This window comes from Salmo trutta, chromosome 38, assembly GCF_901001165.1.
Source record: "Salmo trutta chromosome 38, fSalTru1.1, whole genome shotgun sequence".
In the NCBI taxonomy this organism is placed as follows: Eukaryota; Metazoa; Chordata; class Actinopteri; order Salmoniformes; family Salmonidae; genus Salmo; species Salmo trutta.
In genome coordinates, this window is record NC_042994.1 from 26,338,267 (window position 1) to 26,351,510 (window position 13,244).

A 13,244-nucleotide genomic window follows, 5' to 3' on the forward strand; every position below is an offset into this window, starting at 1 on the left:
AGACCAAGCCATGAATGAGTAGGTGTGTCCAAACTTTTGACTGGTTCTGTATATATACATATTAAATTAGGTGAAAAGTGAAGCTATCTAAAGATCTAAGGTGTGAGCCTGCAATTCCAACTAATACTAAGTTAAAATATTTTCTTCAGATTTGAGAAATATATACCTTTTTTCCCTTCTTCCTAAAATGTAAACACTTAACAGACTATGCCCTTGGAAGGGAAAGGGTTAATATTCGGTTCCAGGAACAGGAGGACACCTGCTTGACATATGGAATTGGTTCCGGGCCAGATTGACATATGGAATTGGTTCCGGGCCAGATTGACATATGGAATTGGTTCCGGGCCAGATTGACATATGGAATTGGTTCCGGGGCCAGATTGACATATGGAATTGGTTCCGGGGCAGATTGACATATGGAATTGGTTCCGGGGCAGATTGACATATGGAATTGGTTCCGGGGCAGATTGACATATGGAATTGGTTCCGGGGCCAGATTGACATATGGAATTGGTTCCGGGTAAGATTGACATATGGAATTGGTTCCGGGCCAGATTGACATATGGAATTGGTTCCGGGCCAGATTGACATATGGAATTGGTTCCGGGCCAGATTGACATATGGAATTGGTTCCGGGCCAGATTGACATATGGAATTGGTTCCGGGCCAGATTGACATATGGAATTGGTTCCGGGGCAGATTGACATATGGAATTGGTTCCGGGCCAGATTGACATATGGAATTGGTTCCGGGCCAGATTGACATATGGAATTGGTTCCGGGGCAGATTGACATATGGAATTGGTTCCGGGCCAGATTGACATATGGAATTGGTTCCGGGCCAGATTGACATATGGAATTGGTTCCGGGCCAGATTGACATATGGAATTGGTTCCGGGCCAGATTGACATATGGAATTGGTTCCGGGACAGATTGACATATGGAATTGGTTCCGGGGCAGATTGACATATGGAATTGGTTCCGGGCCTGATTGACATATGGAATTGGTTCCGGGGCCAGATTGACATATGGAATTGGTTCCGGAGCCAGATTGACATATGGAATTGGTTCCGGGCCAGATTGACATATGGAATTGGTTCCGGGGCCAGATTGACATATGGAATTGGTTCCGGGCCAGATTGACATATGGAATTGGTTCCGGGGCAGATTGACATATGGAATTGGTTCCGGGCCAGATTGACATATGGAATTGGTTCCGGGGCAGATTGACATATGGAATTGGTTCCGGGGCCAGATTGACATATGGAATTGGTTCCGGGGCAGATTGACATATGGAATTGGTTCCGGGCCAGATTGACATATGGAATTGGTTCCGGGCCAGATTGACATATGGAATTGGTTCCGGGCCAGATTGAGAAATGTTTTCTGATTACTTGTTTGGTCGCTGCTATCTTCGACGTTTGTTTTGTATCGGGATATGAAGGTGAACTTTGCTCTGTGTGAAGGAGGTTGACATTGTGACCAGAGATTCTCTACACTGTGTTTATAAATGCGGAAAGTACAAGAGAACTGGAAAGTGTGGAGAGTTGATCAGTACTTTGCAATGGGACTAGGCGAGCTACCAGGACTGTGTATTTACATCCAATTGCCACACAGGGCAGTATTAAGATCAGAAAAGAAACACGTGTGGATTTTTATTTTATTTATTTAACCTTTAACTAGGCAAGTCAGTTAAGAACAAATTCTTCTTTACATTGAAGGCCTACCCTGACCAAACCCTAACCTGGACAATGCTGTGATACAGCCTGGAATCGAACCAGGGTCTGTAGTGACGCCTCTGGCAATGAGATGCAGTGCCTTAGACTGCTGCGCCACTCGGGAGCCTAGTTGAATGAATTTGTGAATATGTCTTGGTAAATAACATCAATCAATCAATACATAAAGAAACGTCCTCTCACTGTGAACTGTGTTTATTTTCAGCAAACGTAACGTGTAAATATTTGTATGAAGATAAGATTCAACAACTGAGACATAAACTGAACAAGTTCCACAGACGTGACTAACAGAAATTGAATAATGTGTCCCTGAACAAAGAGGGGGTCAAAACCAAAAGTAACAGTCAGTATCTGCTGTGGCCACCAGCTGCATTAAGTACTGCAGTGCATTTCCTCCTCATGGACTGCACCAGATTAGCCAGTTCTTGTTGTGAGATGTTACCCCACTCTTCCACTAAGGCACCTGCAAGTTCCCAGATATTTCTGGGGGGTACCCTAGGTTATGTATCTCCAGGGTAGGGTGGGTACTCCATGGTAGGATAGGGTCCTCTAGGGTAGGGTAGAGTTCTCTAGGGTAGGGTGTTGTAGGGTAAGGTTAAATACATTTGTTTATGTGTAACTCTGTGTTGTTTATGTCGCACTGCTTTGCTTCATCTTGGCCAGGTCGCAGTTGTAAATGAGAACCTGTTCTCAACTGGCCAACCTGGTTAAATAAAGGTGAAATAAAAATAATAAAAAACTTGAGGGTAGGGTAATCCAAGGTATAATGGGATACTCCAGGGTAGTGTGGTATACTCTAGGGTAGGGTAGGGTGCTCCAGGGTAGAGTAGGAAACTCAAGGGAAGGGTCCTCCAAGGTAGGGTAGTATAATCCAGGGTAGGGTAGGGTGGTATACTCCAGGGTAGGGTTGGGGTTCTCCAGGTTAGCGTAGGGTAGGATAGGAAACTCAAGGGGATGGTAGGGCACTCCAGGGTAGGGTTGGGTCTCCAGGGTAGGATTAGGAAACTCAAGGGGAGGGTAGTATACTCTAGTGTAGAGTTGTATAATCCAGGGTATGGTGGTATACTCCACGGTAGGGTAGGAAACTCTAGGGTAGGGGATTCCAGGGTAAGATTAGGAAACTCTAGGGTAGGGGTCTCCAGGGTAAGATTAGGAAACTCTAGGGTAGGGATCTCCAGGGTAAGATTAGGAAACTCAAGGGTAGGGTCCTCCAGGGTAGGGTGTGGTACTCTAGGGTAGGGTTTCCCAGGGTAGGGTAGGGGTCCTCCAGGGTAGTGTAGGGGCCTCTAGGGTAGGGTTCCCCAGGGTAGGGTAGGGTCCTCCAGGGTAGTGTGGGAAACTTTAGGGTATGGTAATATACTTAGGGTAGGGTAGGTTGCTCCAGGGTAGTGTAGTATACTCTAGGGTAGCGTAGGGTACTCCAGGGTAGGGTGGGGTACTCCAGGGTAGCGTTGGGTACTCCAGGGTAGGGTAGAAAACTCTAGGGTAGGGTTCTCCAGGGTAGGGTCGGAAACTCTAGGGTGGGGTACTCCAGGGTAGGGTAGAGTGCTCTAGGGTAGGGTTGGGTACTCCAGGGTAGGGTAGGGTACTCCAGGGTAGGGTAGGGTGTTCCAGGGTAGGGTGGGGTAGGGTCCTCCAGGGTAGGGTCGGGTACTCCAGGGTAGGGTCCTCTATGGTAGGTTACTCCAGGGTAGGGTGGAGTACTCTAGGGTAGGGTAGGGTAATCCAGGGTAGGGTCGGGTACTCCAGGGTAGGGTCCTCTATGGTAGGTTACTCCAGGGTAGGGTAGGGTAATCCAGGGTAGGGTCGGGTACTCCAGGGTAGGGTCCTCTATGGTAGGTTACTCCAGGGTAGGGTAGGGTAATCCAGGGTAGGGTAGGGTATACCAGGGTAGGGTGGGGTAGGGTCCCCAGGGTAGGGTGGGGTACTCTAGGGGAGGGTAGTGTACTCAAGGATAGGGTCCTCTAGGGTAGGTTAGGGTGTTCTAGGGTAGAGTAGGGTACTCTAGGGTAGGGTAGGTTACTTCTGCATTTGGTCATGTTGTTAGTGGACTCTTCAGAAAGGCAGCAGTGGTGTTGCTAGGGGCGTTGCTATGGGGCTCCAGCCTCAGTTTGATTGGTCGTTTGGGCATCAGAATAGCCTGGTTGTCCATCTCCAATGGGATATATAGAGAATAACATGACATAGCATATATCTATGTATTTGGAGGACTGCAGATGTAAATGAGCTGTTAGCTAAATCTGGTGCAATGCATCACTTCCCACTTCTGACACTTGTGTTATATATAGTATACCCCTCTTTTACGCTACTGCTACTCTCTGTTCATCATATATGCATAGTCACTTTAACCATATCTACATGTACATACTACCTCAATCAGCCTGACTAACCGGTGTCTGTATGTAGCCTCTCTACTGTATATATCCTGTCTTTTTACTGTTGTTTTTATTTCTATACCTATTGTTCACCTAACACCTTCTTTGCACTATTGGTTAGAGCCTGTAAGTAAACATTTCACTGTAAGGTCTACTACACCTGTTGTATTCAGCATTTCACTGTAAGGTCTACTACACCTGTTGTATTCAGCATTTCACTGTAAGGTCTACACCTGTTGTATTCAACATTTCACTGTAAGGTCTACACCTGTTGTATTCAGCATTTCACTGTAAGGTCTACTACACCTGTTGTATTCAGCATTTCACTGTGAGGTCTACACCTGTTGTATTCAGCATTTCACTGTAAGGTCTACACCTGTTGTATTCAGCATTTCACTGTGAGGTCTACTACACCTGTTGTATTCAGCATTTCACTGTGAGGTCTACTACACCTGTTGTATTCAGCATTTCACTATAAGGTCTACTACACCTGTTGTATTCAGCATTTCACTGTAAGGTCTACTACACCTGTTGTATTCAGCATTTCACTGTAAGGTCTACTACACCTGTTGTATTCAGCATTTCACTGTAAGGTCTACTACACCTGTTGTATTCAGCATTTCACTGTAAGGTCTACACCTGTTGTATTCAGCATTTCACTAAGGTCTACACCTGTTGTATTCAGCATTTCACTGTGAGGTCTACACCTGTTGTATTCAGCATTTCACTGTAAGGTCTACACCTGTTGTATTCAGCATTTCACTGTAAGGTCTACACCTGTTGTATTCAGCATTTCACTGTGAGGTCTACTACACCTGTTGTATTCAGCATTTCACTGTAAGGTCTACTACACCTGTTGTATTCAGCATTTCACTGTGAGGTCTACACCTGTTGTATTCAGCATTTCACTGTGAGGTCTACACCTGTTGTATTCAGCATTTCACTGTGAGGTCTACACCTGTTGTATTCAGCATTTCACTGTAAGGTCTACACCTGTTGTATTCAGCATGTCACTGTGAGGTCTACTACACCTGTTGTATTCAGCATTTCACTGTGAGGTCTACTACACCTGTTGTATTCAGCATTTCACTGTAAGGTCTACTACACCTGTTGTATTCAGCATTTCACTGTGAGGTCTACTACACCTGTTGTATTCAGCATTTCACTGTAAGGTCTACTACACCTGTTGTATTCAGCATTTCACTGTAAGGTCTACTACACCTGTTGTATTCAGCATTTCACTGTGAGGTCTACACCTGTTGTATTCAGCATTTCACTGTAAGGTCTACTACACCTGTTGTATTCAGCATTTCACTGTAAGGTCTACTACACCTGTTGTATTCAGCATTTCACTGTGAGGTCTACACCTGTTGTATTCAGCATTTCACTGTAAGGTCTACTACACCTGTTGTATTCAGCATTTCACTGTGAGGTCTACACCTGTTGTATTCAGCATTTCACTGTAAGGTCTACATCTGTTGTATTCAGCATTTCACTGTGAGGTCTACTACACCTGTTGTATTCAGCATTTCACTGTAAGGTCTACACCTGTTGTATTCAGCATTTCACTGTTAGGTCTACACCTGTTGTATTTGGCATTTCACTGTAAGGTCTACACCTGTTGTATTCAGCATTTCACTGTTAGGTCTACACCTGTTGTATTTGGCATTTCACTGTTAGGTCTACACCTGTTGTATTCAGCATTTCACTGTTAGGTCTACACCTGTTGTATTCAGCATTTCACTAAGGTCTACACCTGTTGTATTCAGCATTTCACTGTGAGGTCTACACCTGTTGTATTCAGCATTTCACTGTAAGGTCTACTACACCTGTTGTATTCAGCATTTCACTGTTAGGTCTACACCTGTTGTATTTGGCATTTCACTGTTAGGTCTACACCTGTTGTATTCAGCATTTCACTGTAAGGTCTACTACACCTGTTGTATTCAGCATTTCACTGTAAGGTCTACTACACCTGTTGTATTCAGCATTTCACTGTAAGGTCTACTACACCTGTTGTATTCAGCATTTCACTGTAAGGTCTACTACACCTGTTGTATTCAGCATTTCACTGTAAGGTCTACTACACCTGTTGTATTCAGCATTTCACTGTGAGGTCTACTACACCTGTTGTATTCAGCATTTCACTGTAAGGTCTACTACACCTGTTGTATTCAGCATTTCACTGTAAGGTCTACTACACCTGTTGTATTCAGCATTTCACTGTAAGGTCTACTACACCTGTTGTATTCAGCATTTCATTGTAAGGTCTACTACACCTGTTGTATTCAGCATTTCATTGTAAGGTCTACTACACCTGTTGTATTCAGCATTTCATTGTAAGGTCTACACCTGTTGTATTCAGCATTTCACTGTAAGGTCTACTACACCTGTTGTATTCAGCATTTCACTGTGAGGTCTACTACACCTGTTGTATTCAGCATTTCATTGTAAGGTCTACTACACCTGTTGTATTCAGCATTTCACTGTAAGGTCTACTACACCTGTTGTATTCAGCATTTCACTGTGAGGTCTACTACACCTGTTGTATTCAGCATTTCACTGTGAGGTCTACTACACCTGTTGTATTCAGCATTTCACTGTAAGGTCTACTACACCTGTTGTATTCAGCATTTCACTGTAAGGTCTACTACACCTGTTGTATTCAGCATTTCACTGTAAGGTCTACTACACCTGTTGTATTCAGCATTTCACTGTAAGGTCTACACCTGTTGTATTCAGCATTTCACTGTAAGGTCTACACCTGTTGTATTCAGCATTTCACTGTGAGGTCTACACCTGTTGTATTCAGCATTTCATTGTAAGGTCTACACCTGTTGTATTCAGTATTTCACTGTGAGGTCTACTACACCTGTTGTATTCAGCATTTCATTGTAAGGTCTACACCTGTTGTATTCGGCGCACGTGACAAATAAACTTTGATTTGATTTTATATTGTCCCTGTTCAAATAAACATATTAAATGAAATAACACTGGATGTCAATCTCCAACTATGAGACGATTTGTGAATACGGCCCTGGACTCAATTTGCATTATGGGTAACGTCCATTGAAAGTGTGTTTTAGTCCAGGACTAGGTTTAATGTATCCATGATTTCCAACTAGCTGGTTCGAAACTGCTGGGTCAGCTGTATGTGTGTGTGGGCGCGTGTGTGGGCATGTGCGTTGTGTATGTTGCGTTGATCTTTGGACTTCCTGTCAGGTCAGCTACAATCTCATCTGTTACATAACCCACCCCAGCCCAGATCCCATAGCCCCCATTCCTAACCGGAACCTTTAGCTACTAACCTAACCACTGATCTAGGACCAGGTTCCCCTGACCCAGTCCTAACCTGAACCGTTAGATACTAACCTAACCACTGATCTAGGACCAGATTCCCCTGACCCAGTCCTAACCTGAACCGTTAGATACTAACCTAACCACTGATCTAGGACCAGATTCCCCTGACCCAGTCCTAACCTGAACCGTTAGATACTAACCTAACCACTGATCTAGGACCAGATTCCCCTGACCCAGTCCTAACCTGAACCGTTAGATACTAACCTAACCACTGATCTAGGACCAGATTCCCCTGACCCAGTCCCAACTTGAACCTTTAGATACTAACCTAACCACTGATCTAGAGCATCCCCCAGTGTCTTGAAGTGTGAAGTATCAACAGAGATAGAGTTGAATACAGGGCAAGGGAAAATCTCAATTGCATTTCCATGGTTCATCGCAGTCCTTCTCATCCGATGGGTTTTGAGAAGGAGTCAGGGAAAGAGGACGCCAGGAATCAAGAAAATACAATTGAGATTCTTCTTTATTCATCTATATTAGCAACGATGGCGCAGACCATGCTAAAACATAACTACTGACCACACAACCATAGACCACAACTACTGACCGCACAACTACTGACCACAACCACACAATTACTGACCACAACTACTGACCACACAACTTCTGACTGCACAACCACAACTACTGACCACAACTACAAACCAGAACTACTGACAAGACAACCACTGACCACACAATCACAACTACTGACCACACAACCACAACTACTGACCACAATTACTGACCACAACTACTGACCACACAACCACAACCACACAATTACTGACCACAACCACTGACCACAACCACACAATTACTGACCACACAACCACAACTACTGACCACAATTACTGACCACACAACCACAACTACTGACCACAACTACTGACCACAACCACACAATTACTGACCACAACCACTGACCACAACTACTGACCACAACTACTGATCACAACTACTGACCACAACCACACAACTACTGACCACACAATAACTGACTACAAAACTAATGACCACAACTACTGCCCACAACTACTGACCACACAACCACAGACCACAATTACTGACCGCAACTACAGACCACACTACTACAGACCACACAACCACTGACCACACAACCACAAATATTGACCACAACTACACAACTACTGACCACAACTACTAACCACAACAAATCACAACTACTGACCACAACTACTGACCACACAACTAGTGACCACAACTACTGACCACACAACTAGTGACCACAACTAGTGACCACACAACCACACAATAACTGACCACAACACCTGACCGCAATAACTGACCACAACCACAATTACTGACCACAATAACTGACCACAACCACAAAATTACTGAGGGGTTGTTCAGAGAGTCAATGTCCAAACTGAAGGCTGTGCTGGTGACCACATCCATACTGTAGGGCCCAAAGAACCTGCAACACAACCACAATTACACAACTGCTGACCACAACTACTGACCACAACTACTGACCACAAATCTACTGACCACAACTAGGGGCTACAATTAGTGACCACACATCTACTGACCACAATTACTGACCACACAACCACTGACCACACAACTACTGTCCACACAACTACTGACCACAGCTACTGACCACAACTACTGACTCCAAGCAGGTATAGCCTTAAAAAACATCAAAGCGTCTGTTAAGTGGAATATTATATATTATATATATATATATATTATATTATACTATATATGGTGCCTTCAGAAAGTATTCACACCATTTGACTTTTTCCGCATTTTGTTATTGTTACAGCCTGAAATGAAAATGTATTCAATTGAGATTTAGTGTCACTGGCCTTCACACAAAGTGAAGTGTGTCAATGTGAAATTGTTTTTTAGAGACTTTTACAACATAATAAAACATTTAAAGCTGTAATGTCTCGAGTCAATAAGTATTCAACCCCTTTGTTATGGCAAGCCTAAATAAGTTCAGAAGTAAAGATTTGCTTAACAAGTCACATAATAAGTGTCATGGACTCATTCTGTGTGCAATAATCGTGTTTAGCATGATGACTACCTAATCTCTGTACTCCACACATACAATGATCTGTAAGGTCTCTCAGTCGAGCAGTGAATTTCAAACACAGATTCAACCACAAAGACAGAGGTTTTCTGCCTCGCAAAGAAGGGAACCTGTTGGTAGATGGGTACAAAAAAGCAGACATTGAATACCCTTTTGAGCATGGTGAAGTTATTAATTACACTCTGGATAGTGTATCAATACATCCAGTCACTACAAAGACACAGGCGTCCTTCCTAACTCAGTTGCCAGAGAGGAAGGAAACCGCTCAGGGATTTCACCATGAGGCCAATGGTGACTTTAAAACAGTTACAGAGTTTAATGACTCTGATAGAAGAAAACTGAGGATAGATCAACAACATTGTAGTTACATCACAATACTAACATACATGACAGAGTGAAAAGAAGGACGCCTGTACAGAATACAAATATTCCAAAATATGCATCCTGTTTGCAACAAGGCACTAAAGTAATAATGCAAAAAATATGGCAAAGAAATGAACTTTATGTCCTGAATACAAAACCTAATGTTTGGGGCAAATCCAACACAGCACTGAGTACCACTCTCATATGTTCAAGCATGGTGGTGGCTGCATCATGTTATGGGTGTGCTTGTCATCGGCAAGGACCAGGGACCTTTTTAAGGATAAAAAAAAATGGAATAGAATTAAGCACAGGCAAAATCCTAGACAAAAACCTGGTTCAGTTTGCTTTCCATCAGACAAGTTCACCTTTCAGCAGGACAATAACATGAAACACAAGGTTTAATATACACTGGAGTTCCTTACCGAGAAGACATTGAATCTTCCTGAGTGGCCGAGTGAGTTACAGTTTTGATTTAAATCAGCTGATCCTGGCTGATCAACAACCAATTTGACAGAGCTTGAAGAATTTTGAAAATAATCATGGGCAAATATTGTACCATCCAGGTGTGCAAAGCTCTTAGATACTTACCCAGAAAAACTCACAGCTGTAATCACTGCCAAAGGTGATTCTAACATGTTTTGACTCAAGGGTGTGAATACTTATGTAAATTAGATATTTTTTAACATAAAATGTGGAATAAGTCAAGGGGTGTGAATACTGTATATATATGTATATGTGTGTGTGTGTATTACAATCAAGACTCAGAGGTGTAAGGTGAAAAGTTAGGGTTCAGAGGTTAGGGTTCAGAGGTCAGGACTCTCTCCTTCAGTTCGATGGCCTGGTCTTTATCTGCCTGCTTCTTCATTCCATTCAGCAGGGTAGAAGAGTGCTGATTCATGATACCAGAGATAGAGAGAGAGAGAGTGAGAGACAGAGAGAGCCAGCGATAGACAAAGACAGAGAGAGAGATAGAGGGGGGAGAGAGAGAGCGAGAAAGAGAGAGAGAGAGAAGGGAGATTGTGTGAGAGGTGAGCAGGGAGAGCTGGTGGTGAATGATCTACAGAGAGATGAGAGAACTTTGATTGCTAGAAATCGATGTAGCCAAAGTGACATGTGTAAAAAGTGTTCCTCTGGATATAAAGGGGAATTTCACTCTGGCTCTGCCATTGCATATACTCCTTACCATATATATAATATATATAATATACTCCTTACCATATATATAATATATATAATATACTCCTTACCATATATATAATATATATAATATACTCCTTACCATATATATAATATATAATATACTCCTTACCATATATATAATATATATAATATACTCCTTACCATATATATAATATATATAATATACTCCTTACCATATATATAATATATAATATACTCCTTACCATATATATAATATATATAATATACTCCTTACCATATATATAATATATAATATACTCCTTACCATATATATAATATATATAATATACTCCTTACCATATATATAATATATATAATATACTCCTTACCATATATATATAATATATATAATATACTCCTTACCATATATATAATATATATAATATACTCCTTACCATATATATAATATATATAATATACTCCTTACCATATATATAATATTTATAATATACTCCTTACCATATATATAATATATAATATACTCCTTACCATATATATTATATATATATAATATACCCCTTACTATATTAACCACATTACGTTTTTATCATAAACGTCACAATTATCCAATCCACAAGCTAGAATTGTTCATTTCACTGGTTCCTGTGTGTTTGTCTGCTAGTAGTATGCCACTAAATGTCCGGCGTTCATAGCGAATGCAGATAACACCCGCTAAATGGGGGCGTGCTCACAAAACGTGCACGATGGCTTTGTAGACTTTGAATGAACAACACACAGCGATCTCAGAACTTCTGCAAATTAAGGTCTTTAGTCACAGCTGTATACATGTGTTTAGCTTTTCAGGCTTTATAAAATGTTTTAACATAATGTGATTTCTGTCTAATCAAATAAACATTTTATTAGTCACATGCGCCGAATACAACAGTGAAATGCTTACTTACAAGCCCTTAACCAACAATGCAGTTTAAAATTAAAATAAAATATATATATTACAAATAAGAATAAGAAATAAAAGTAACAAGCAATTAAAGAGCAGCAGTAAAATAACAATAGTGAGACTATATACAGGGGGAACCGGTACAGAGTCAATGTGGAGACTATATACAGGGGGTACTGGTACAGAGTCAATGTGGAGGCTATATACAGGGGGAACCGGTACAGAGTCAATGTGGAGGCTATATACAGGGTGTTACGGTACTGAGTCAATGTGGAGACTATATACAGGGGGAACCGGTACAGAGTCAATGTGCAGGGGGCACCGGTACAGAGTCAATGTGGAGACTATATCCAGGAGGTACCGGTACAGAGTCAATGTGGAGGCTATATACAGGGGGTACCGGTACAGAGTCAATGTGGAGGCTATATACAGGGGGTACCAGTACAGAGTCAATGTGGAGACTATATACAGGGGGTACTGGTACAGAGTCAATGTGGAGACTATATACAGGGGGCACCGGTACAGAGTCAATGTGGAGGCTATACACAGGGGGTACTGGTACAGAGTCAATGTGGAGACTATATACAGGGGGTACCGGTACAGAGTCAATGTGGAGGCTATATACAGGGGGTACCGGTACAGAGTCAATGTGGAGGCTATATACAGGGGGCACCGGTACAGAGTCAATGTGGAGGCTATACACAGGGGGTACTGGTACAGAGTCAATGTGGAGACTATATACAGGGGGTACCGGTACAGAGTCAATGTGGAGGCTATATACAGGGGGTACCGGTACAGAGTCAATGTGGAGGCTATATACAGGGGGCACCGGTACAGAGTCAATGTGGAGGCTATATACAGGGGGTACCGGTACAGAGTCAATGTGGAGGCTATATACAGGGTGTTACGGTACTGAGTCAATGTGGAGGCTATATACAGGGGGGTACCGGTACAGAGTCAATGTGGAGACTATATACAGGAGGTACTGGTACAGAGTCAATGTGGAGACTATATACAGGGGGGTACCGGTACAGAGTCAATGTGGAGACTATATACAGGGGGTACCGGTACAGAGTCAATGTGGAGACTATATACAGGGGGTACTGGTACAGAGTCAATGTGGAGACTATATACAGGAGGTACCGGTACAGAGTCAATGTGGAGACTATATACAGGGGGTACTGGTACAGAGTCAATGTGGAGACTATATACAGGGGGTACCGGTACAGAGTCAATGTGGAGACTATATACAGGGGGGTACCGGTACAGAGTCAA